Genomic DNA, 27,297 nt, shown 5'->3' with positions numbered 1-27,297 from the left:
TCGTCCCAGCACTCGAAGACTGGGGCGGTGATGCACTGGAGTAACATGTGAAGCCCAGACCCCAATCAGCACTGGCGTCACAGCCTCTGAAAAAAAAACAAATAAACAAAAAAAATAAAATAATAATGAACATGAAAAGAAAGTCTGAGATCAGCTGCAGCCCTAGTTTTCTCTTGATGCCTGTTTGTAAGAAGGCAGATACAGCGATGCCAGCTGTGATTGTACACCGGCGTCACAAAACCGCATCACAACACTGGGGAGAGCGAATGCAGACACCGCAGGAACGGCGCCGGCACGGAAGGCGAGTATAGGCTTTATTGTTTTATCAGGGTTGAACATTTAATTTAAGAAGACATTGTCCTAGCAGTGGACAACCCCTTTAAATATCCAGAGTTGAAAGGGGTTGTCTGATAGTCATTTTTTTTAAAAAAGGTATTGATTAAAAATAGGTAATAAGTAGTTAGGGCTCATTCAGATAAGTATACTGCCATCGATAGAAAAATCGGAATTTACAGATACAGTGCCATAATTATTAACATAGGAAACTATTTTGATTATGTACATCGTAAAATGTTGATGTATAAATACGGATCTCACATGGATTTAGAATACAAACAATCGTCTGAGCTCATCCTGTGGCCACGGTCACACGTTCAGTATTTGGACAGTATTTTACCTCAGTATCTGTAGCCAAAACCAGGAGTGGGTGATAAATACAGAAATGGTGACGTGATTCTAGTATACTTTTCCTCTGATTGTTCCTCGCCTGGTTTTGGCTTACAGATACTGATGTAAAAAACTCAACATGAGCACGTGGCCTTAAATTCTCCTTCCAGCGCCTCCGAAGATTGGAACAGGTTACTCAGGAGGTCTGCGCCAGCTCCAGAAATGGATGTTTCTCTGATGATGCGCTTTTCTAGTTACTTGACTACTGCATCTAATTATAGAGATTCTGTGACATCTCAATGAGGCAGACAGTGCTTCCAGAGCTCACAGAGTTCTGGAGTGGCCTTGCTGGATCCGTGGGGGCACTGAAAGGTGTGAAATAGGCCCAGGTCAACTAGAGTTTGGGCTCATTCAGACGACTATTATAGGGCTTACATAGGTAGACAGTGTTCAATCAAAAGTGAAGCTTATTCCGCCATACATAAGCACAACGTTTCAACCTATTAGAGGCCTTTATCATGCACTAACACTAAGGGTGGAGTTATATAGTATGGTTTACAAACATGCACCAAACACTACAGAGATCCAACCTCCTCATGCAAAATACATCAAATATATATACAACTTAATATAAAAAGCAATCTCTCAGCTAGTGATAAAAACTAGTAGCAAAATTTAAAACATGAGAAATTCTTCATACAAAAGTGTGAAGGATGACACCAGAAAGATCATGCAGAATCCCGCTGCTGCTGCCACTTATGAAAGATCCTCACCTCACCACTCCGCCTGACGTCATTATTACATTAGCAGGATTCACGTGGTAAAGTCTCTCCACTTGTACCAACGTGACGTCCCCAGCCCGTGGTGACAAGTAAGGTCAGATTAATAGTATTACACAGACACCCCCTGTCCACATGGGCCCAGGAAGGCACAGGAAGGGAGAGGAGGTGGCCCACACAGTCACTGACATGGCACCACACTCCCCCACAACCCTGGCAGGCTGAGAGGCCTCTTTCACTAGCCCCAGTGAAACAGGACCTTATCAGCCCGGTAGAACTGCCACCAGTTCCTCGTTCGATACAAATCTGGTTCGTTAACAGGAATTATATTGGTCCAGAAACCAGTCCCGATAGCAAGGGGAATTAAACTGAGAAACGGACGTGTGGATTTATGGATGGAGATAAAAGAACAGCCCAAGGTTAAATTATATATTTAATTGCCTTAAGGGAACATTAGACAATACACTATATACACGATGGTTATGCATATATAATGGTCAGATATGCAAATACAGGGTATAGTACAAAAGTTATAAATAAGAATATGTAAGTCAGTTACCAGAGGATAAAAGGCCTGGCTTGCGGGGGAGGGGCAGCCACTAAGGAGGCTTGTAGGCCCCTCTGTTCCTTGACTTCTTCCCACACTATATGTTTCTGCAATCTTCATGTCACGCCGTTCTGTCTTTATCTGGGTTTCGGCATGACATTGCATGTCTTTGCTTTAACCCTTTGCTCTTTTCCCCCTAATTGAGCTGGGATACTGTTGGCTGTTACCTGTATGGAGCCTTCTCAGTTCCCTGCTCTGCTGTGTAGCCGTACATGGGTGGTTAGGTCTGTGCTCTGCTGCATGACCATCCGCATGTGCGGTCCCTGGTTGCCGCTGTGGAAGCTGTCCGAGGGTTGCGAGGTCATTTGCAGCTGGTGCATGACGTTCCACGTGTCTGGGCGTGCAGTCGCTGCCAGGTGCCCTCAGCCTCAGTTCCTGCACTGATTGTGCTGTAATGGTTTCTGTTTGTGCTAAGGGCGTGCACAGCCACACCTCCCCTGCTTTTATCAGGGTTAGTGTGTGTACATGAAATGCTGTCCCCAGCCAATTCCTGAGGGGCAGTTCCTATATAAAGTTCCCCTGCCCTATGGGCATGGCCTGAGCTACTCACAAAGCTCCTAAACTTTGCTGTGTGTTTTTGTGTTCCTGCACCTCTCCTGTCTATGTTTTGGAACCAAAGTCCTTGCCTTGATTTCTGTTTTGTCTTGTTCTGGCGCTTGTCCTGGAGGCGGTATATCCAGACCTGAATCCTTGATCCTGTACCTGACCCTGTCTGAACTGTGTCTGCTGTGTTATGTTCCTGGAATCCCTCTGTGTCTGGAGCCTTGCACCCAGTGACTGAGTCTCTTGTTACCGGTGTTTCTGCTGAGCATCAGCTACTCTGTGCTCTGGCTACCATATGGTGCTAGCTCCTGGCAGGCCCAGCAATCCTGCGGTTCTAGCACCATCCCGCTTGAGTTCCTTCCTAGGTCTGATGACCGAAGCCTGACAACCGCAGTCTGGAACCTAATGACTGCTTTCTGGAGCTTGGAGCCTGATGACTGTAGTGGTGCCTGTAGGTCGTGTCGGATGTCCGGAACCAAACGACTCCTGTCTGATGGTGACCCTGATGTACTGATGACCTTGTGTACCCTGATGTCCTGTCTGTGTCCTGATGTCTTTCCTGCATCCTGATGACCTCATGTACCCTGATGTCCTGATGTCTTTCCTGCGTCCTGATGACCTCGTGTACCCTGATGTCCTGCCTGTATTCTGATGTCCCGCCTATGTGTGCCTCGGTGATTCTTTGGCGCCTTGGGATCCACTGGGTGGTACCCTTCTGGGAGGTGTGGAATTGGGAGCCTGGCATAGTCATGTTTGGTTTATGTACTGTGTGACTTTACTTTAGTAAACTTTACTTTCTCTATACCTGAAGTTGTGCGGTGTAATCAAGTCCTACCAGTCTCTTTCCTTGTCCACATGCTCAACTGCCACAGAACCCCGGTCACTGCCCTCCCCTAGTTCAGGTAGGTCCCCCTCTGCGGTATAAAGGGTCCGTATTGCGTCCCCGGGTGATGAGCGCCCCACGTTGTTGTGGTGGGGCGTCTATGGGCTGGGCCGCATCAGCGGCTGCAGCTTAGGGTACCGTCACACTGAAACGACGCTGCAGCGATACGACAACGATGTCGATCGCTGCAGCGTCGCTGTTTGGTCGCTGGAGAGCTGTCACACAGACAGCTCTCCAGCGACCAACGATCCCGAAGTCCCCTGGTAACCAGGGTAAACATCGGGTTACTAAGCGCAGGGCCGCGTTTAGTAACCCGATGTTTACCCTGGTTACCAGCGTAAACGTAAAAAAAAAACCAAACACTACATACTTACCTTCTGCTGTCTGTCCCCAGCGCTGTGCTTCTCTGCGATGTGTAAGCACAGCGGCCGGAAAGCAGAGCGGTGACGTCACCACTGTGCTTTCCGGCTGGCCGGGCTCACAGCCAGTGCAGAGAAGCACAGCGCCAAGGACAGACACCGGAAGGTGCCATGTAGTGTTTGTTTTTTTTATGTTTACGCTGGTAACCAGGATAAACATCGGGTTACTAAGCGCGGCCCTGCGCTTAGTAACCCGATGTTTACCCTGGTTACCAGTGAAGACATCGCTGAATCGGCGTCACACACGCTGATTCAGCGATGTCTGCAGGAAGTCCAGCGACGAAATAAAGTGCTGGACTTTCTGCAGCGACCAACGACATCACAGCAGGATCCTGATCGCTGCTGCGTGTCAAACTGAACGATATCGCTAGCCAGGATGCTGCAATGTCACGGATCGCTAGCGATATCGTTCAGTGTGAAGGTACCTTTATCGTGACACTTCCCAGAGAAAAAGCACTATGCCATGCTTTACACAAACATTTAACCCCTTTGAGCTGAACTTAAATCCCAACCCTTGGAGGTTTATAGCTAAATCTCCCAAAACCTATGAAAGTTCAAAACTCCTTTCTGGATGGTCCTAGAGAGGCAGTTCTGGTGCTATCTGATCCGTCCGGGCCCCTGCTACGCGTTAAGACCAAACACACCTTTGCTATCTGTTTCCTACTAGCTATTCTACGTATCTTCAAACCATGTGAGGCTAGGATGGATCGAGACCCTGGAAGGCATTTGGTGTGGTCCAGAGATCTTGGAAATATACAAGATGTATGGCTAGGACATAGTATCTCCATAACTCCTTATGGAATCATAGCTGACTTAAAGCAATTTTGACTGCAAGGTCTCCACATGGCTGAAAGCCTGTTGTTCTGCTCTAAGCTGGTCCAGGTGTGAGTTCTGTTACTCACAGTTCTTTGACTCTCCACTGCTCTTGCTGCTGCTTGGCGTTCTGTTACAACTGCACAGTGAAGGATTTTTTTCCAATCCCATGCCAAATTGGATACAAATGATTGACATAGAATTATATCTCCAATATTCTTCACACAAAGTGACCACCATATCATTAATTTAGACAAAATATACTGTGAGTAGAAGATAGATGGGAGGAAAGTAGTCAAAAAATTTAGATCCAGGAGATATATGAAATTCATAGCGCGTTGGGACTAGAACGCGAAGACCTCTCTTGAGGGGCACAACCCCTAAACAGTCTAGGAAGAGAATTCCTTTTGTTTCTCATTTTGCCCTAGTAGTGGGGATCTTGAATAAATACTGGCCATTATTACATAGGGGTCTTGCTTCGACAACTGACTTCGAATCTTGGTCTCTTTTATCCCATTAGTTAAATCTGACTTTGGCACCTCAAAAACGTTAATACAAACTACGCTTAGCACTCCCAGACTGGCAAAATTTTCCCTGTCTGGGTTATGTATGTTGTTTTAACATGTTTAGGTGAGATTCTTTCCATCGTCCCTGGACTGGGAAGCTTTATTCAATTAAGGAAAGATATACGCGTTTGTCACACTATGTAGTTTATGTTATCTCCTGTTCATGTGGGTTGGTGTACGTAGCTCAGACCACAATGGAGATACAGGCTCGAATAGCATAAAAGCACCATTAGGACCAGTGTCACTGAATTGATTGTGCCGAAACATTTTCTAGAGAACAGGCATTCAGTAAACCAACTTAGATTTAGGGTTATAGATAGGGTTCCTATACAGAGGAGAAGTGGGGACAGACAAACTGTTGAAAAGGAACGAAGTGAGGTGGAAACTTGGATTAGAAAGTCTTCAGCCCAGAGGTTTGAATACAGAGCATATTTTACAAAATTGTCTGCCATGAGCTCTCTCTCTAGTTATCATTGGTATGTGTTTTTATTTTTTCTATAGGTGGTATTCTTCCCGGTTCAGGGTGAAGTAGACTGGCAAGAGTTGCTGAAAACAGACATGGGATGTTTTTATTATGTATACAATATGAAAATTGTCCTTTGTTTCTTCTGTCTGTACCTTTTTATGCCCCGTACCCCTTCTTTCACCTCCACCTGTATTGGAACTTTGTTTTTTTATATAGGCAACCATGGGCTTTATGTTGTCTTAGCGATGAGGCCATAGCTAGGATTGGATGACCTCTGTGGGTGTGCGCTGCGCCTGACGTCTCATGGATAGCAGTCATGTGACCACTTCCTGGGTGACGTGAATAGGTTTTACCTTGTGATATGCGCAGCCCTCGTGCATCACCTGGGTTGCAGTTATGAGACCACTTCCTTGACTACACTTGTGGACAAGACCCTTTGATTGGGTGATGCACACACAATATTACAGCTGTGAAAGGTGCTGAGTTGTCGAGGTTACCCGGATGCTTCTCTATGATTGGAGGGTTTCATACACACCCTTCCTGTAACATTTTGGCTTGGTTTTTTTTACATCATGTGACTGATTCCTCGGAGGGGATATGATATATTCATGACCAATGATGTAATGATTGGTAGATTGTGACCATAAACAAAACTAATGCCTTTTATAGATTGGCTGTTCAGTATATTTTGTCTGAATAAATGATACAATGGTTACTTTTTGTGGGGAATTTCTAATGTTTTAAATTTTGCTACTCGTTTTTAACACTAGTTGAGATATTGCTTTTTATATTAAGTTGTATACAGTTAGGTCCATATATATTAGGACAGAGACAACAATTTTCTAATTTTGGTTATAGACATTACCACAATGAATTTTAACCCCTTTACCCCCAAGGGTGGTTTGCACGTTAATGACCGGGCCAATTTTTACAATTCTGACCACTGTCCCTTTGTGAGGTTATAACTCTGGAACGCTTCAACGGATCCCAGTGATTCTGACATTGTTTTCTCGTGACATATTGTACTTCATGACAATGGTAAAAATTCTTTGATAGTACCTGCGTTTATTTGTGAAAAAAACGGAAATTTGGCGAAAATTATGAAAATTTCGCAATTTTCCAACTTTGAATTTTTATGCAATTAAATCACAGAGTATGTCACACAAAATACTTAATAAGTAACATTTCCCACATGTCTACTTTACATCAGCACAATTTTGGAACCAAAATTTTTTTTTGTTAGGGAGTTATAAGGGTTAAAAGTTGACCAGCAATTTCTCATTTTTACAACACCATTTTATTTTAGGGACCACATCTCATTTGAAGTCATTTTGAGGGGTCTATATGATAGAAAATACCCAAGTGTGACACCATTCTAAAAACTACACCCCTCAAGGTGCTCAAAACCATATTCAAGAAGTTTATTAACCCTTCTGGTGCTTCACAGGAATTTTTTGAATGTTTAACCCCTTCATGACCCAGCCTATTTTGACCTTAAAGACCTTGCCGTTTTTTGCAATTCTGACCAGTGTCCCTTTATGAGGTAATAACTCAGGAACGCTTCAACGGATCCTAGCGGTTCTGAGATTGTTTTTTCGTGACATATTGGGCTTCATGTTAGTGGTAAATTTAGGTCAATAAATTCTGCGTTTATTTGTGATAAAAACGGAAATTTGGCGAAAATTTTGAAAATTTCGCAATTTTCACATTTTGAATTTTTATTCTGTTAAACCAGAGAGATATGTGACACAAAATAGTTAATAAATAACATTTCCCACATGTTTACTTTACATCAGCACAATTTTGGAAACAAAATTTTTTTTTGTTAGGAAGTTATAAGGGTTAAAATTTGACCAGCGATTTGTCATTTTTACAACGAAATTTACAAAACCATTTTTTTTAGGGACCACCTCACATTTGAAGTCAGTTTGAGGGGTCTATATGGCTGAAAATACCCAAAAGTGACACCATTCTAAAAACTGCACCCCTCAAGGTACTCAAAACCACATTCAAGAAGTTTATTAACCCTTCAGGTGCTTCACAGCAGCAGAAGCAACATGGAAGGAAAAAATGAACATTTAACTTTTTAGTCACAAAAATTATCTTTTAGCAACAATTTTTTTATTTTCCCAATGGTAAAAGGAGAAACTGAACCACGAAAGTTGTTGTCCAATTTGTCCCGAGTACGCTGATACCTCATATGTGGGGGTAAACCACTGTTTGGGCGCACGGCAGGGCTTGGAAGGGAAGGAGCGCCATTTGACTTTTTGAATCAAAAATTGGCTCCACTCTTTAGCGGACACCATGTCACGTTTGGAGAGCCCCCGTGTGCCTAAAAATTGGAGCTCCCCCACAAGTGACCCCATTTTGGAAACTAGACGCCCCAAGGAACTTATCTAGATGCATAGTGAGCACTTTGAACCCCCAGGTGCTTCACAAATTAATCCGTAAAAATGAAAAAGTACTTTTTTTTCACAAAAAAATTCTTTTAGCCTCAATTTTTTCATTTTCACATGGGCAACAGGATAAAATGGATCCTAAAATGTGTTGGGCAATTTCTCCTGAGTACACCAATACCTCACATGTGGGGGTAAACCACTGTTTGGGCACATGGTAAGGCTCGGAAGGGAAGGAGCGCCATTTGACTTTTTGAATGAAAAATTATTTCCATCGTTAGCGGACACCATGTCGCGTTTGGAGAGCTCCTGTGTGCCTAAACATTGGCGCTCCCCCACAAGTGACCCCATTTTGGAAACTAGACCCCCCAAGGAACTTATTTAGATGCCTAGTGAGCACTTTAAACCCTCAGGTGCTTCACAAATTGATCTGTAAAAATGAAAAAGTACTTTTTTTTCACAAAAAAATTCTTTTCGCCTCAATTTTTTCATTTTCACATGGGCAGTAGGGTAAAATGGATCATAAAATTTGTTGGGCAATTTCTCCCGAGTACGTCGATACCTCACATGTGGGGGTAAACCACTGTTTGGGCACATGGTAAGGCTCGGAAGGGAAGGCGCGCCATTTGACTTTTTGAATGGAAAATTAGCTCCAATTGTTAGCGGACACCATGTCGCGTTTGGAGAGCCCCTGTGTGCCTAAACATTGGAGCTCCCCCACAAGTGACCCCATTTTGGAAACTAGACCCCCCAAGGAACTTATCTAGATGCATATTGAGCACTTTAAACCCCCAGGTGCTTCACAGAAGTTTATAACGCAGAGCCATGAAAATAAAAAATATTTTTTCTTTCCTCAAAAATGATTTTTTAGCCTGGAATTTCCTATTTTGCCAAGGATAATAGGAGAAATTGGACCCCAAATATTGTTGTCCTGTTTGTCCTGAGTACGCAGATACCCAATATGTGGGGGTAAACCACTGTTTGGGCACACGGCAGGGCTCGGAAGGGATGGCACGCCATTTGGCTTTTTAAATGGAAAATTAGCTCCAATCATTAGCGGACACCATGTCACGTTTGGAGAGCCCCTGTGTGCCTAAACATTGGAGATCCCCCACAAATGACACCATTTTGGAAACTAGACCCCCAAAGGAACTAATCTAGATGTGTGGTGAGGACTTTGAACCCCCAAGTGCTTCACAGAAGTTTATAACGCAGAGCCATGAAAAAAAAAAAAAATATTTTCTCAAAAATGATCTTTTAGCCTGCAATTTTTTATTTTCCCAAGGGTAACAGGAGAAATTTGACCCCAATATTTGTTGTCCAGTTTCTCCTGAGTATGGTGATACCCCATATGTGGGGGTAAACTACTGTTTGGGCACATGCCGGGGCTTGGAATTGAAGTAGTGACGTTTTGAAATGCAGACTTTGATGGAATGCTCTGCGGGCGTCACGTTGCGTTTGCAGAGCCCCTGATGTGCCTAAACAGTAGAAACCCCCCACAAGTGACCCCATTTTGGAAACCAGACCCCGAAAGGAACTTATCTAGATGTGTGGTGAGCACTTTGACCCCCAAGTGCTTCATAGAAGTTTATAATGCAGAGCCGTGAAAATAATAAATACGTTTTCTTTCCTCAAAAATAATTATTTAGCCCAGAATTTTTTATTTTCCCAAGGGTTACAGGAGAAATTGGACCCCAAAAGTTGTTGTCCAGTTTCTCCTGAGTACGCTGATACCCCATGAGTGGGGGTAAACCACTGTTTGGGCACACGTCGGGGCTCAGAAGGGAAGTAGTGACTTTTGAAATGCAGACTTTGATGGAATGGTCTGCGGGTGTCACGTTGCGTTTGCAGAGCCCCTGGTGTGCCTAAACAGTAGAAACCCCCACAAGTGACCCCATTTTAGAAATTAGACCCCCCAAGGAACTTATCTAGATATGTGGTGAGCACTTTGAACCCCCAAGTGCTTCACAGACGTTTACAACGCAGAGCCGTGAAAATAAAAAATCATTTTTCTTTCCTCAAAAATTATGTTTTAGCAAGCATTTTTTTTGATTCACAAGGGTAACAGGAGAAATTGGACCCCAGTAATTGTTGCGCAGTTTGTCCTGAGTATGCTGGTACCCCATATGTGGGGGTAAACCACTGTTTGGGCACACGTCAGGGCTCGGAAGTGAGGGAGCACCATTTGACTTTTTGAATACGAGATTGGCTGGAATCAATGGTGGCGCCATGTTGCGTTTGGAGACCCCTGATGTGCCTAAACAGTGGTAACCCCTCAATTCTACCTCCAACACTAACCCCAACACACCCCTAACCCTAATCCCAACTGTAGCCATAACCCTAAACACAACCCTAACCGCAACACACCCCTAACCACAACCCTAACCCCAACACACCCCTAACCATAACCACAACCCTAATTCCAACCCTAACCCTAAGGCTATGTGCCCACGTTGCGGATTCGTGTGAGATATTTTCGCACCATTTTTGAAAAATCCGCGGGTAAAAGGCACTGCGTTTTACCTGCGGATTTTCCGCGGATTTCCAGTGTTTTTTGTGCGGATTTCACCTGCGGATTCCTATTGAGGAACAGGTGTAAAACGCTGCGGAATCCGCACAAAGAATTGACATGCTGCGGAAAATACAACGCAGCGTTTCCGCGTGGTATTTTCTGCACCATGGGCACAGCGGATTTGGTTTCCATATGTTTACATGGTACTGTAAACCTGATGGAACACTGCTGCGAATCCGCAGCCAAATCCGCACCGTGTGCACATAGCCTAATTCTAAAGGTATGTGCACACGCTGCGGAAAACGCTGCGGATCCGCAGCAGTTTCCCATGAGTTTACAGTTCAATGTAAACCTACGGGAAACAAAAATCACTGTGCCCATGCTGCGGAAAAACTGCACGGAAACGCAGCGGTTTACATTCCGCAGCATGTCACTTCTTTGTGCGGATTCCGCAGCGGTTTTACAACTGCTCAAATAGAAAATCGCAGTTGTAAAACCGCAGTGAAATGCGCAGAAAAACCGCGGTAAATCCGCCATAAATCCGCAGCGGTTTAGCACTGCGGATTTATCAAATCCGCAGCGGAAAAATCCGCAGAGGACCAGAATACGTGTGCACATACCGAAACCCTAACCCTAGCCCTAACCCTACCCCTAGCCCTAACCCTACCCCTAGCCCTAACCCTACCCCTAACCCTAACCCTAACCCTATTCTAACATTAGTGGAAAAAAAAAATTTCATTATTTTTTTTATTGTCCCTACCTATGGGGGTGACAAAGGGGGGGGGGTCATTTATTATTTTTTTTATTTTGATCACTGAGATATAATCTATCTCAGTGATCAAAATGCACTTTGGAACGAATCTGCCGGCCGGCAGATTCGGCGGGCGCACTGCGCATGCGCCCGCCATTTTGGAAGATGGCGGCGCCCAGGGAGAAGACGGACGGGACCCCGGATGGATCGGTAAGTATGATGGGGTGGGGGGGGACCACGGGGGGGGGGAATCGGAGCACGGGGGGGGGGGGGATCGGAGTGCGGGAGGGGTGGAACGGAGCACGGGGGCGTGGAACGGAGCACGGGGGGGCTGGAATGGAGCACGGGGGGTGGAACGGAGCACCGGGGGGGGGGGTGGATCGGAGTGCAGGGGGGGTGATTGGAGCACGGGGGGAGCGGACAAGAGCACGGGGGGGAGCGGAGCACTGGATGGAGGGGAGCCGGAGCAGTGTACCGGCCAGATCGGAGGGCTGGGGGGGCGATCGGAGGGGTGGGGTGGGTGCACACTAGTATTTCCAGCCATGGCCGATGATATTTCAGCATCGGCCATGGCTGGATTGTAATATTTCACCCGTTATAATGGGTGAAATATTACAAATCGCTCTGATTGGCAGTTTCACTTTCAACAGCCAATCAGAGCGATCGTAGCCACGAGGGGGTGAAGCCACCCCCCCTGGGCTAAACTACCACTCCCCCTGTCCCTGCAGATCGGGTGAAATGGGAGTTAACCCTTTCACCCGATCTGCAGGGACGCGATCTTTTCATGACGCCGCATAGGCGTCATGGGTCGGAATGGCACCGACTTTCATGACGCCTACGTGGCGTCAAAGGTCGGGAAGGGGTTAAATAAAAATTAACATTTAACTTTTTTTCACAAAAAATTTAATTCAGCTCCAATTTGTTTAATTTTACCAAGGGTAACAGGAGAAAATAGACCCCAAACATTGTTGTACAATTTGTCCTGAGCACGACAATACCCCACATGTGGGGGTAAACCACTGTTTGGGCGCATGGCAGAGCTCGGAAGCGAAGGAGCGCCATTTGACTTTTCAATGCAAAATTGACTGGAATTGAGATGGGACGCCATGTTTCGTTTGGAGAGCCCCTGATGTGCCTAAACATTGAAACCCCCACAAGTGACACCATTTTGGAAAGTAGACCCCTTAAGGAACTTATCTAGATGTGTGGTGAGCACTTTGACCCACCAAGTGCTTCACAGAAGTTTATAATGTAGAACCGTAAAAATAAAAAAATCATATTTTTTCACAAAAATTAACTTTCCGCCCCCAATTTTTTATTTTCCCATGGGTAAGAGAAGAAATTGGACCCCAAAAGTTGTTGTCCAATTTGTTCTGAGTGCGCTGATACCCCATATGTGGGGGGGAACCACTGTTTGGGCGCATGGGAGGGCTCGGAAGGGAAGGAGCTCCATTTGGAATGCAGGCTTAGATGGAATGGTCTGCAGGTATCACATTGCATTTGCAGAGCCCCTAATGTACCGAAACAGTAGAAACCCCCCACAAGTGACCCCATATTGGAAACTAGACCCCCATGGAACTTATCTAGATGTGTTGTGAGAACTCTGAACCCCCAAGTGTTTCACTACAGTTTATAACGCAGAGCCGTGAAAATAAAAAATCTTTTTTTTTCCCCACAAAAATTATTTTTTAGCCCCCAGTTTTGTATTTTCCCAAGGGTAACAGGAGAAATTGGACCCCAAAAGTTGTTGTCCTATTTGTCCTGAGTACGCTGATACCCCATATGTTGGGGTAAACCCCTGTTTGGGCACACGGGAGAGCTCGGAAGGGAAGGAGCACTGTTTTACTTTTTCAACGCAGAATTGGCTGGAATTGAGATCGGACGCCATGTCGCGTTTGGAGAGCCCCTGATGTGCCTAAACAGTGGAAACCCCCCAATTATAACTGAAACCCTAATCCAAACACACCCCTAACCCTAATCCCAACAGTAACCCTAACCACACCTCTAACCCTGACACACACCTAACCCTAATCCCAACCCTATTCCCAACTGTAAATGTAATCTAAACCCTAACTGTAACTTTAGCCCCAACCCTAACTGTAGCCTTAACCCTAGCCCCAACCTTAACTTTAGCCCCAACCCAAACTGTAGACCTAACCCTAGCCCTAACCCTAACTTTAGCCCCAACCCTAACTGTAGCCTTAACCCTAGCCCTAACCCTAGCTCTAACCCTAACCCTAACCCTAGCCCAAACCCTAACCCTAATGGAAAAATGGAAATAAATACATTTTTTTAATTTTTCCCTAACTAAGGGGGTGATGAAGGGGGGTTTGATTTACTTTTATAGCGGGTTTTTTAGCGGATTTTTATGATTGGCAGCCGTCACACACTGAAAGACGCTTTTTATTGCAAAAAATATTTTTTGCAATACCACATTTTGAGAGCTATAATTTTTCCATATTTTGGTTCACAGAGTCATGTGAGGTCTTGTTTTTTGCGGGACGAGTTGATGTTTTTATTGGTAACATTTTCGGGCACGTTACATTTTTTGATCGCTTTTTATTCCGATTTTTGCGAGGCAGAATGACCAAAAACCAGCTATTCATGAATTTCTTTTGGGGGAGGCGTTTATACCGTTCCGCGTTTGGTAAAATTGATAAAGCAGTTTTATTCTTCGGGTCAGTACGATTACAGCGACACCTCATTTATATCATTTTTTTATGTTTTGGCGCTTTTATACGATAAAAACTATTTGATAGAAAAAATAATTATTTTTGCATCGCTTTATTCTCAGGACTATAACTTTTTTTTTCTTTTGCTGATGATGCTGTATGGCGGCTCGTTTTTTGTGGGACAAGATGACGCTTTCAGCGGTATCATGGTTATTTATATCTGTCTTTTTGATCGCGTGTTATTCCACTTTTTGTTCGGCGGTATGATAATAAAGCGTTGTTTTTTGCCTCGTTTTTTTTTTTTTTCTTACGGTGTTTACTGAAGGGGTTAACTAGTGGGCCAGTTTTATAGGTCGGGCCGTTAGGGACGCGGCGATACTAAATATGTGTACTTTTATTGTTTTTTTTTATTTAGATAAAGAAATGTATTTAAGGGAATATATATATATATATTTTTTTTCATTATTTAGGAATATTTTTTTTTTTTTTTTTACACATTTTGAAATTTTTTTTTTTTACTTTTTTACATTGTCCCGGGGGGGACATCACAGATCAGTGATCTGACAGTGTGCACAGCACTCTGTCAGATCACTGATCTGACATGCAGCGCTGCAACCTTCACAGTGTCTGCTCTGAGCAGGCTCTGTGAAGCCACCTCCCTCCCTGCAGGACCCGGATCCGCGGCCATCTTGGATCCGGGGCTGGAGGAAGCAGGGAGGGAAGCTTCCCTATACCGCCGGCACATCGCGATCATCTTTGATTGTGGTGTGCCAGGGGTTAATGTGCCGGGGGCGGTCCGTGACCGCTCCTGGCACATAGTGCCGGATGTCAGCTGCAATAAACAGCTGACACCCGGCCGCGATCGGCGGCGCTCCCCCCGTGAGCGCCGCCGATCGCGCTGGACGTACTATCCCGTCCGTGGTCATGGGGGCCCACCCCACCTCAACAGGATAGTACGTCCCATGTCAGAAAGGGGTTAAACAAAACAATTCAGACGCAGTTGAAGTTCAGACTTTCAGCTTTCATTTGAGGGTATTCACATTAAAATTGGATGAAGGGTTTAGGAGTTTCAGCTCCTTAACATGTGCCACCCTGTTTCTAAAGGGACCAAAAGTAATTGGAGAGATTCAATAATTTTAAATAAAATGCTTATTTTTAGTACTTGGTTGAAAACCCTTTGTTGGCAATGACGGCCTGAACCCTTGAAATCATGGACATCACCAGATACTGTGTTTCCTCCTTTTTGATGCTCTGCCAGGCCTTCACTGCCGTGGTTTTCAGTTGCTGTTTGTTTGTGGGCCTTTCTGTCTGAAGTTTAGTCTTTAACAAGTGAAATGCATGCTCAATTGGGTTGAGATCAGGTGACTGACTTGGCCATTCAAGAATATTCCACTTCTTTGCTTTAATAAACTCCTGGGTTGCTTTAGCTTTTTGTTTTGGGTCATTGTCCATCTGTAGTATCAAACGACGACCAATCAGTTTGGCTGCATTTGGCTGGATCTGAGCACACAGTATGGCTCTGAATACCTCAGAATTCATTCATCTGCTTCTGTCCTGTGTCACATCATCAATAAACACTAGTGACCCAGTGCCACTGGCAGCCATGCATGCCCAAGCCATCACACTGCCTCCGCCGTGTTTTACAGATGATGTGGTATGTTTTGGATCATGAGCTGTACCACGCCTTCGCCATACTTTTTCTCTTTCCATAATTCTGGTAGAGGTTGATCTTTGTTTCATCTGTTCAAAGAATGTTCTTCGAGAACTGTGCTGGCTGTTTTAGATGTTTTTTAGCGAAGCCCAGTCTAGCCTTTTTATTCTTGATGCTTATGAGTGGCTTGCACCGTGCAGTGAACCCTCTGTATTTACTTTCATGCAGTCTTCTCTTTATGGTAGATTTGGATATTGAAACGCCGACCTCCTGGAGAGTGTTGGTCACTTGGTTGGCTGTTGTGAAGGGGTTTCTCTTCACCATGGAGATTATTCTGCGATCATCCACCACTGTTGTCTTCCGTGGGCGCCCAGGTCTTTTTGCATTGATGAGTTCACCAGTGCTTTCTTTCTTTCTCAGGATGTACCAAAGTGTAGATTTTGCCACTCCTAATATTGTAGCAATTTCTCGGATGGGTTTTTTCTGTTTTCGCAGCTTAACCCCTTAGCGACCGCCGATACGCCTTTTAACGGCGGCCGCTAAGGGTACTTAAACCACAGCGCCGTTAATTAACGGCGCTGTGGAAAAAGTCCATAGCGCCCCCCAGAGGCCGATTTTCTCCGGGGTCTCGGCTGCCGAGGGTATCCGAGACCCCAGAGAACATGATTCGGGGGGGTTTTAACCCACCCCGCATTTGCGATCGCCGGTAATTAACCGTTTACCGGCGATCGCAAAAAAAAAAAAAAAAAAAGCGATCTCTTTTTAATTTCTCTGAGGACAGAGAAAAGGGGTCCCAGGTGGCCCCCCAATACTCACCTAGCTCCCCCGATGCTCCTCGTGTCTCCCGGTGGGCGCCGCCATCTTCAAAATGGCGGGCGCATGCGCAGTGCGCCCGCCGGCCGGCACCAGGAGAATCTTTGGGGTCTCGGCTGCCGGGGGTAGCCGAGACCCCAAAGAGCACGATCGGGGTCGGTATTACCGACCCCTGTTTTGCGATCGCCGGTAATTAACTGTTTACCGGCGACCGCAAAAAAAAAAAAAAAAAAAAAGTAAAGTGTAATTCTCTGTCCTCTGATGTGATCGCACATCAGAGGACAGAGAAATAGGGGGATTCGGGGACCCTAGCATACTCACCTAGGTCCCTGGATCCTCTTGCTGCTCCTCCTGGCCGCCGGCAGCAGAACATGGCGGACGCATGCCCAGTGCGCCCGCCATCTGTCTCCATCTGCCGGCCGGCAGGAGAACAGCAGTTGGGGCTAAAATTAGGGGTAGGGTTAGGGGTAGGGTTAGGGGTAGGGTTAGGTTAGGGGTAGGGTTAGGGGTAGGGTTAGGTTAGGGGTAGGGTTAGGTTAGGGGTAGGGGTCGGGTTAGGGGTAGGGTTAGGGGTAGGTTAGGGGTAGGGTTAGGGGTAGGGTTAGGTTAGGGGTAGGGTTAGGTTAGGGGTAGGGCTAGGGTTGGGGCTAAATTTAGGGTTAGGGTTGGGGCTAAATTTAGGGTTAGGGTTGGGGCTAAACTTAGGGTTAGGCTTCTTTCACACTTACGTCGGTACGGGGCCGTCGCAATGCGTCGGCCCGACATACCGACGCACGTTGTGAAAATTGTGCACAACGTGGGCAGCAGCTGTAGTTTTTCAACACATCCGCTGCCCAATCTATGTCCTGGGGAGGAGGGGGCGGAGTTACGGCCACGCATGCGCGGTCAGAAATGGCGGATGCGACGTACAAAAAAACGTTTCATCGAACGTTTTTTTGTGCCGACGCTCCGCCAAAACACAACTGTTCCAGTGCACGACGGACGCGACGTGTGGCCATCCGTCACGATCCATCGGCAATACAAGTCTATGGGCAAAAAACGCATCCTGCGGGCACATTTGCAGGATCCGTTTCTTGTCCAAAACGACGGATTGCGACGGAATGCCAAACGACGCAAGTGTGAAAGTAGCCCTAGGGCTAGGGTTAGGGTTGGGGCTAAAGTTAGGGCTAGGGTTGGGGCTAAAGTTAGGGTTAGAGCTGGGATTAGGGTTAGGGTTTGGATTAGGGTTCGTATTAGGGTTAGGGTTGGCATTAGGGTTACGCTTGGGATTAGGGTTAGGTTTGGGATTAGGGTTAAGGTTAGGGTTGTGATTAGGGGTGTATTGGGATTAGGGTTAGGTTTGAGGTTAGGATTAGGGGTGTGTTGGATTTAGGGTTTTGATTAGGGTTATGGTTAGGGTTGACATTAGGGTTGTTTTGGGGTAAGGGTTGTGATTATGGTTAGGGTTAGTGATTAGGATTATGGATGAGGTTGGGATTAGGGTTAGGGGTGTGTTGGGGTTAGGGTTGGAGCTAGAATTGGGGGGTTTCCACTGTTTAGGTACATCAGGGGGTCTCCAAACACGACAGCCAATTTTGCGCTCAAAAAGTCAAATGGTGCTCCCTCCCTTCTGAGCTCTGCCGTGCGCCCAAACAGTGGGTTACCCCCACATATGGGGCATCAGCGTACTCGGGATAAATTGGACAACAACTTCTGGGGTCCAATTTCTCTTGTTACCCTTGTGAAAATAAAAACTTGGGGGCTACAAAATCTTTTTTGTGAAAAAAAAAATATTTTTTAATTTTCACGACTCTGCATTCTAAACTTCTGTGAAGCACTTGGGCATTCAAAGTTCTCACCACACATCTAGATAAGTTCCTTGGGGGGTCTAGTTTCCAAAATGGGGTCACTTGTGGGGGGTTACTACAGTTTAGGTACATCAGGGGCTCTGCAATCGCAACATAATGCCCACAGACCATTCTATCAAAGTCTGCATTCCAAAAAGGCGCTCCTTCCCTTCCGAGCTCTGCCGTGCGCCCAAACAGTGGTTTACCGCCACATATGGCGCATCAGCGTACTCGGGATAAATTGGACAACAACTATTGCAGTCCAATTTCTCCTGTTACCCTTGCGAAAATAAAAACTTGGGGGTTACAATATCTTTTTTGTGGAAAAAAAAAATATTTTTTATTTTCACGGCTCTGCATTATAAACTTCTGTGAAGCACTTGGGCATTCAAGGTTCTCACCACACATCTAGATAAGTTCCATGGGGGGTCTAGTTTCCAAAATGGGGTCACTTGTGGGGGATTTCTACTGTTTAGGCACATCAGGGGCTCTCCAAACGCGACATGGCGTCCGATCTCAATTCCAGCCAATTCTACATTGAAAAAGTAAAACGGCACTCTTTCTCTTCCAAGCTCTGCGGTGCGCCCAAACAGTGGTTTACCCCCACATATTGGGTATCGACGTACTCAGGAGAAATTGCACAACAACTTTTGTGGTCTAATTTCTCCTGTTACCCTTGTGAAAATAAAAATTTGTGGGCAAAAAGATAATTTTTGTAGAAAAAAATGCAATTTTTTTTTTCATGGCTCTACGTTATAAACTTCTGTGAAGCACATGGGGGTTCAAAGTGCTCGCCACACATCTAGATAAGTTCCTTAAGGGGTCTAGTTTCCAAAATGGTGTCACTTGTGGGGGGTTTCCACTGTTTAGGCAAATCAGGGGCTCTCCAAACGCGACATGGCGTCCAATCTCAATTCCAGCCAATTCTACATTGAAAAAGTAAAACGGCACTCCTTCTCTTCCAAGCTCTGCGGTGCGCCCTAACAGTTGTTTACCCCCACATATTGGGTATCAGCGTACTCAGGAGAAATTGCACAACAACTTTTGTGGTCTAATTTCTCCTGTTACCCTTGTGAAAATAAGAATTTGTGGGCAAAAAGATCATTTTTGTGTAAACAAAAGCGATTTTTTATTTTCACGGCTCTACGTTATAAACTTCTGTGAAGCACTTGGGGGTTCAAAGTGCTCACCACACATCTAGATAAGTTCCTTAAGGGGTCTAGTTTCCAAAATGGTGTCACTTGTGGGGAGTTTCCACTGTTTAGGTACATCAGGGGCTCTCGAAACGTGACATGGCGTCTGATCTCAATTCCAGCCAATTCTGCATTGAAAAAGTCAAACGGCGCTCCTTCACTTCCAAGCTCTGCGGTGCGCCCTAACAGTGGTTTACCCCCACATATGGGGTATTGGCGTATTCAGGAGAAATTGCATAACAAAATTTATGGTTACATTTCTGTTTTTACACTTGTGAAAATAAAAAAAATGGTTCTGAATTAAGATGTTTGCAAAAAAAAGTTAAATGTTCATTTTTTCCTTCCACATTGTTTCAGTTCCTGTGAAGCACGTAAAGGGTTAATAAACTTCTTGAATGTGGTTTTGAGAACCTTGAGGGGTGTAGTTTTTAGAATGGTGTCACACTTCATTATTTTCTATCATATAGACCCCTCAAAATGACTTCAAATGTGATGTGGTCCCTAAAAAAAAATGGTGTTGTAAAAATGAGAAATTGCTGGTCAACTTTTAACCCTTATAACTCCCTAACAAAAAAAAATTTTGTTTCCAAAATTGTGCTGATGTAAAGTAGACATGTGGGAAATGTTATTTATTAACTATTTTTTATGACATATCTCTCTGATTTAAGGGCATAAAAATACAAAGTTTGAAAATTGCAAAATTTTAAAAATTTTCGCCATATTTCCGTTTTTTTCATAAATAATCGCAAGTAATATCGAAGAAATGTTACCACTAACATGAAGTACAATATGTCACGAAAAAACAATCTCAGAATCAGCGGGATCCGTTGAAGCGTTCCAGAGTTATAACCTCATAAAGTGACAGTGGTCAGAATTGCAAAAATTGGCCTGGTCATTAAGTACCAAATTGGCTCTGTCACTAAGGGGTTAAGGATGGCATGTTTACTTCACAGCAAAACCTTCCAAATGCAAGCACCACACCTCAAATCAACTCCAGGCCTTTTATCTGCTTAATTGAGAATTACATAACGAAGGGATTGCCCACACCTGTCCATGAAATAGCCTTTGAGTCAATTGTCCAATTACTTTTGGTCCCTTTAAAAAAAAAAGGGAGCGGAAACTCCTAAACCCTTCATCCAATTTTAATGTGCATACCCTCAAATGAAAGCTGAAAGTCTGAACTTCAACTGCATCTGAATTGTTTTGTTTAAAATTCATTGTGGTAATGTCTATAACCAAACTTAGAAAAATGTTGTCTCTGTCCAAATATATATTGACCTAACTGTATGTATGTATATATTTATATGTATTTTACATAAGGAGCTTGGATCTCTATAGTGATTGATGCATGTTTGTAAAACGCACTATATAATTCCACCCTATACCTTAGTGTTTGTACTTGATAAATACATGTAATAGGTTGAAACGTTGTGCATAGTTATGGCGGAATAAACTTCACTTTTGATTGAACACCCTGGATAGGACACTGTCTACCTGAATGTATGTCTGAATATTTCCAAGTGTTTTTTGCAGAATTTGGAGGTGCAGCTACCTCTGCTTTTCTGAGTATTACATGGCTGTCCAAGTAAACATTGGATTCATTGTACAAATACATTGTCACAATTTAAAGGGAACCTGTCACCCCCAAAATCGAAGGTGTGCTAAGCCCACCAGCATCAGGGGCTTGTCTACAGCATTCTGTAGTGCTGTAGATAAGCCCCCGATGTATCCTGAAAGATGAGAAAAAGAGGTTAGATTATACTCACCCAGGGGTGGTCCCGGTTCTGTTCCGATGGGTGTCGCGGTTCGGTCCGGGGCCTCCCATCTTCATAGGAGGACATCCTCTTCTTGTCTTCAAGCTGCGGCGACAGGTTCCCTTTAAAGGGGTATTCCCATATCCAAGATCCTATCCCAACATGTAATAATAATAATATTAGCAAATACCTCCAACTAGAAATGGTAGTATAGTTTTTCTGATTAGCTATGTCTCTTACCTCATGTGCAGGCATTGTAGGACCTTAGGTATCCATGTTTACGACCACTGATAGTGACAGTTAGCTAGCTGCTAGTGGTCTTAACCGTGGATACCCAAGCTCCTACAATGGCCTGCACATGGGGTAAGTGACATAACTTATTAGGAGAACTATACTACATTTCTAATTGGAGGTATTTTATAATATTATTATTACACCTACTAAATATTGGGATAAGGTCTTGGAAATGGGAATACATCTTAAACTGTAAGATCGTCTAATTGATCAGACACATTTTTAAATGTTTTATGTGTTACATATACATAAAGATGCCAAACGATTGTAAAATACTGATACATGGATAACGACTGTTTTTTATGGGTGAAAAACAGGACCATTTTGATACGCTTGTCTGATCTCAATCATATACTCACATAGCAGCACCCCCATAAATCCAGTGATGGCCACTCCATAAGTCGCTGTTGTTGGGTAAAGGAGTGGCGTCTGTCCTGTTTGGAAGTTACAACATTGGTGGGGCAAGCCTCAGAAGCGGCTTCTCTGCATTTGTGAGCGTGATGGGGGGGAGTATAAGGTCACGTTCAGTATTTTACATCTGGTTTTGGCTTACAAATACTGGAGTGGAGCAATCAGAGGAATAGTATAATAGAAACGTCACCACCTTTGTATTTATCACACTCTCCTGGTTTTGGCTGAAAACCACTGATGTGAAATACTGACCAAATACTGAAAGTGTGAACGTGGCCTAAGGATATGTTTAGACAAGCAACTGAAAAACAGTCACAATTTTCATACAGAAAACTCAGAAGATCTTCATCTGTATTATCATCCATGTGGGATCTGTATTTATATATCAACATTTTAAAATGTATATGATCAAATACAGTTTCCTAGGTTAAAGGGGTGGTCTGAAATACAACTTAATCATCCTATAGCCCTATTTACTGCCATAAGCTAATCTATTGTCTAATGTACTTTAATTACAGATTCCCTAACCTCCCCTCACCACACTAACAAACTGATCCTTTTTTATCCTGATTCCTTTCTAATCACACTTCATTTGAGAGTCCCAGTGCATGTTGGGATACTCAAAAGCATCATCATCAGGGGGCAGAGGCTGCGGTCACTGTTGCAGCCTCTATCTCACTTCCCTGACACGAAGCGTCATCAGTGGCCTTCATTTTAGGGACAGGGCTAGTCCTTGTGCAATGTGCACAATGGCAGAACTTTCTCACCGCCTCAGTAATGAGGAGGCAAAGGAGCGCAGTCAGAGGACATCCTCAAAATACATGTCGTGCAGAGACCAGTGTTGCCCCATCAAGCGACGTCACTTTTTTAGGGGGCAGAGCTGGTCACTACACACCGAGTATTCTGACAACGTGCAATGACTGCACTCTGTTGCCGGCTCGTTATTGCCGATATTTAGCTGGTGAGAGAGTGCACGGTCATTGTGCACACAGCACATCATGCAAGGACTAACTCAGCCCTGAAATGAAGGTCACTGATGGCGATTTGTTTTGGGGGGGGAGAGGAATTCCGCGACAGCAGCTTCTGATGAAACTGAGTATCCAAGCATGCACTAGGATTCTCAAACGGAGCCTCATTAATAAGGAAGTAGGGGGGAAAAAAAAGAAAAGCAGTTGGTGTAGTTAGGGAAGAAAAAGGAATTTTTCATTAAAGTATGTTGGAAAATAGTTAAGATTATGGCATTAAGTACATTTAGGCTGAAAATTAAGTTGGATTTCGGACTAACGCTTTAATAATAATAGCGTATCTGACTGTTACGGACGTATAATATTCGTCTAAACAAGTCACATTTATTTTTAATCAATACATACCCACAATAGAAGAGAATAGGACAAAAATGACATGTAAGGAATGAATATCAGAAACACAAATCCGACAAAACTTTGCTCTTTGGATGAAATAACATGAACGGATCCCCCAATAACACATTTAGAATATAATTGGGTTTAAACCTATTCTTAGAAGTATTGTGAAAGTAGGACACATCTAGTTCACCCTATGAACCCTATTGAAGCATATTGTCCCCTCCACAGGACAATTAGTCTGGGGGCCCAGCCTGGCCACATTTTTCTCAATGGTTCATTGATTTGAGGGTTACTATGTCTGTAATGGCCGGTGTCATTGTACTAAAAGAACCTTCCATCAACTTTTCTTGCTTTAAATTGCTTCCACCATTTTCTTTGCAGTCTGCAGAGATTTCGGTGTCCTCATATAACCCCACAGCCCGGCAAACCTGAGGACACGTAAGTTGTCCAGCACCATATGCAGTTCACATCAATCTGTCTCACAAGATCACTGCTCAGCTGGGGCAAGATGGCTGATGACAGGACAGTATCCACATCGCACAGAGGCCACGTGAAGGATGCTCTAGGCCGCCCTTGGGACAGTTTGCCATTGATTTACATACAAAGCAGGATATGTATAAAGTCAGGTATGCCAAACCGTGGGGAGATATGTATGAGATGGTGGCAGTCACACACTTCTCTCGATAAAGCTAATGCAAAACGCGCGTCGGGGTGTCAGCACCATCTTCAGGTATAGTACCCACGGACCACCAATGACTTGTTGTTTTACTTAACCCTTACTGCTGCAATTTGCTCTGGATTTACGGTACTCCTTTTACCTTTGAGGATAGGCACATTGAGCACTTTAATCCTCCACTTTGACATATGCACACTTGCACTTTCCTTTGAACCGGGCATGCACTAGTTACTTTTTACTTTGTAGGCATAATATGATTGCTATTGAGGCTAGTTTCTGCCCATTGATAATCCCAATATAATATGCCTGTCTGTTTAATTTTCATAAAAACATCTTTTTACTGTTTTTCCATTGTGGTAATACAGTCTTGCATTGTGGTACTATAGTCTCTTGTATGGCTGCTCTTTTTGCATTGTTGTCCCTCTCTATTGGATTTTAGTATACATTGTATTACATTTTAATTGTATTATCAATAAAATTCATTTAGTTTTATGGAACATAGCTTCCTTGTTGTTCTATTTTGATGTATTGCTCCCCTTCGGAAGCACCAATTAGGCATTTCCTTTTTTTCATGATTACCCTTCTGAGAGCAGCATGATGTAGGCGCAGATAACTTTATTCCACCAGTTTGTCATTTATTCACCTGCTTGCTGTGGCTTTGATAAAACTGATTTTATCTGCTGCAGATCTAGCAGTTCTATGAATGCTATGGCCCCGCTCACACCACGATTTCTGCCTATGCACAGTGTACGCAGAAAGAAGCCAATCGGTGGTGGTGGCAGGGTTGTACAGAGCTCATGAATATGGAGGACTATCTGGAAGAAGGTTTACAGGTCTTCCAATAATAATCTTCTACTAATATATCAGTGATTTTATTAAAACTACAGCGAGCATCCCAGTGAGTGACACATTGCTGGAATCCGGATCCCTGCCGCTACATTATGCTGCTCCCAGATTACATGGCAAGATTCTGCTGAGAAATTTCCTTTAAGGGATGCTTTGGTGAGGGAAGGCAAAGGAGATTATACAGTGGTGTGAGGGGAAACAATGTGTCTTAACTCAATAAGGGGTCTCAGTGATTATTAATCTGGGAGAATGGAAGATGGCAGATGAGAGTGCGAGTTACATATAGTTGATGATTGTGAGTCAGCCCCACAGGTCTATGTGCCGCCTGCTTATGCTGAACATCCCAGGCTGCAGACAATCACAGGTGTCCAAGGACACAGAGATGCCGTGACAGCTGTGACTACAACCTGTAGCATGGGCAGACAGGAGCGGTCTCTAGGGGGTTAACCATACCTGCAGCTGTCCAAAGACAGGGGCTCTCCTGTTTCTCTATAGATCACTAGTGGACACTACAGACCCCATTTATTAGTACTGTAGGGGCCACACGAGTCCAGTATGCAGACTGACAGTGACGATACACCAGGTATTATTATACCAACCTTTTTTTTGTTTGTTGAGATTTTGTGAAACCTTTTCCTCTGAGTGTACAATCTGCAGTCAGACTCCAACAGCAATTGTTGATTTCTGTCTATAGTATGTGAATTTATGCTGTGGATTTCACTCTTTGCTATAGAATCTGCAATAAATCTGCAGCATTTCCACAACATAATCTGTAGCAACTCTGATATTTTACCACGGAAATTTCGGCGTTCATATCTTGAGTCTGTTGTACATAACGTACAGCTCCGCTTACATTTGCATCACGGCTCCTCTAATAACGCGTCCACGGGCAGACTGCGCCTCGCACACCCTAAAGTTGGCTGCACTTTCCGTGCTCGACACTTTTTTGATAAAGGGCAATAATTCCTGTATCACATATGTGGAATGGTACATGGAATATGTTATCAGTCCCCTACTCTTCTCCATCTACACTTTCGGCCTGGGACAGCTCATAGAATCCCACGGTATGCAGTACCATCTCTACGCTGATGACACGCAGATCTACCTATCCGGACCTGACCTCACCTCCTTACTTACCAAAATCCCGCACTGTCTGTCTGCTATTTCAGCCTTCTTTTCTGCTCGCTTTCTACAACTGAACATGGACAAAACAAAATTCATCATCTTTCCCCCATCTCACTCTACCCCTCCACCAGACCTATCCATTAATGTCTGCTCACTTTCCCAAGTCCCACACGCCCGCTGCCTCGGGGTGATCCTCGACTCTGCCCTCTCTTTCAAGCCACATATCCAAGCCCTTGCCTCCTCCTGCCGTCTCAAACTCAAAAATATTTCCCGGATCCGTGCTTTCCTTGACCGCAACACTGCAAAAACGCTAGTGCATGCCCTTATCATCTCCCGCCTCGACTACTGCAATCTCCTACTCTAGCACTCTGGCACCACTCCAATCCATCTTACACTCTGCTGCCCGACTAATCTACCTGTCCCCCCGCTATTCCCCAGCTTCTCCCCTGTGTCAAGCCCTTCACTGGCTTCCTATCGCCCAGAGACTCCAGTTTAAAACCCTCACACTGACATACAAAGCCATCCACAACCTGTCTCCTCCATACATCTGTGACATGGTCTCCCGGTACTTACCTACACGCAACCTCCGATCCTCTCAAGATCTCCTTCTCTACTCCCCTCTCATCTCTTCTTCCCACAACCGCATCCAAGACTTCTCCCGTGCTTCCCCCATACTCTGGAACTCTCTACCCCAACACATCAGACTCTCGCCTACCATAGAAACCTTCAAAAAGAACCTGAAGACTCATCTCTTCCGACAAGCCTACAGCCTGCAGTGATCCTGAAGTTACTGAACCGCCGTGCAACCTGCCCTACCCTCTCCTAGTGTTTCATCACCCATCCCCTGCAGACTGTGAGCCCTCGCGGGCAGGGTCCTCCCTCCTTATGTACCCGTGTGCCTTGTTATCTGCTCATGTTTAATGTATTTGTCTATGTTTGCACCGTATTCACATGTGAAGCGCCATGGAATAAATGGCGCTATAAAAATGTATGATATATATATATATATATATATATATATATATATATATATATATATATATATATATATATATATATATACACATACATACGCATATACACACACTGCTCCAAAAAATAAAGGGTACACTTAAACAACAGAATATAACTCCAAGTATATCAAACTTCTCTGAAATCAAACTGTCCACTTAGGAAGCAACATTATTTGACTATCAATTTCACATGCTGTTGTGCAAATATAATAGACAACAGATGGAAATGATTGGCAATTACCAAGATACACTCAAAGG

The 27,297-nt window shown here is 44.3% G+C and overlaps 1 pseudogene; it reads right to left on the bottom strand.

Annotated features, from left to right (window-relative positions):
- LOC138666768 (zinc finger protein 721-like) overlaps window positions 1–27,297 on the bottom strand; it is a 112,831-nt pseudogene that overhangs the window by 75,816 nt on the left and 9,718 nt on the right.

The sequence above is a fragment of the Ranitomeya imitator genome, chromosome 2, assembly GCF_032444005.1.
Source record: "Ranitomeya imitator isolate aRanImi1 chromosome 2, aRanImi1.pri, whole genome shotgun sequence".
NCBI lineage: Eukaryota > Metazoa > Chordata > Amphibia > Anura > Dendrobatidae > Ranitomeya > Ranitomeya imitator.
This window is presented reverse-complemented; position numbering and strand designations above follow the sequence as displayed.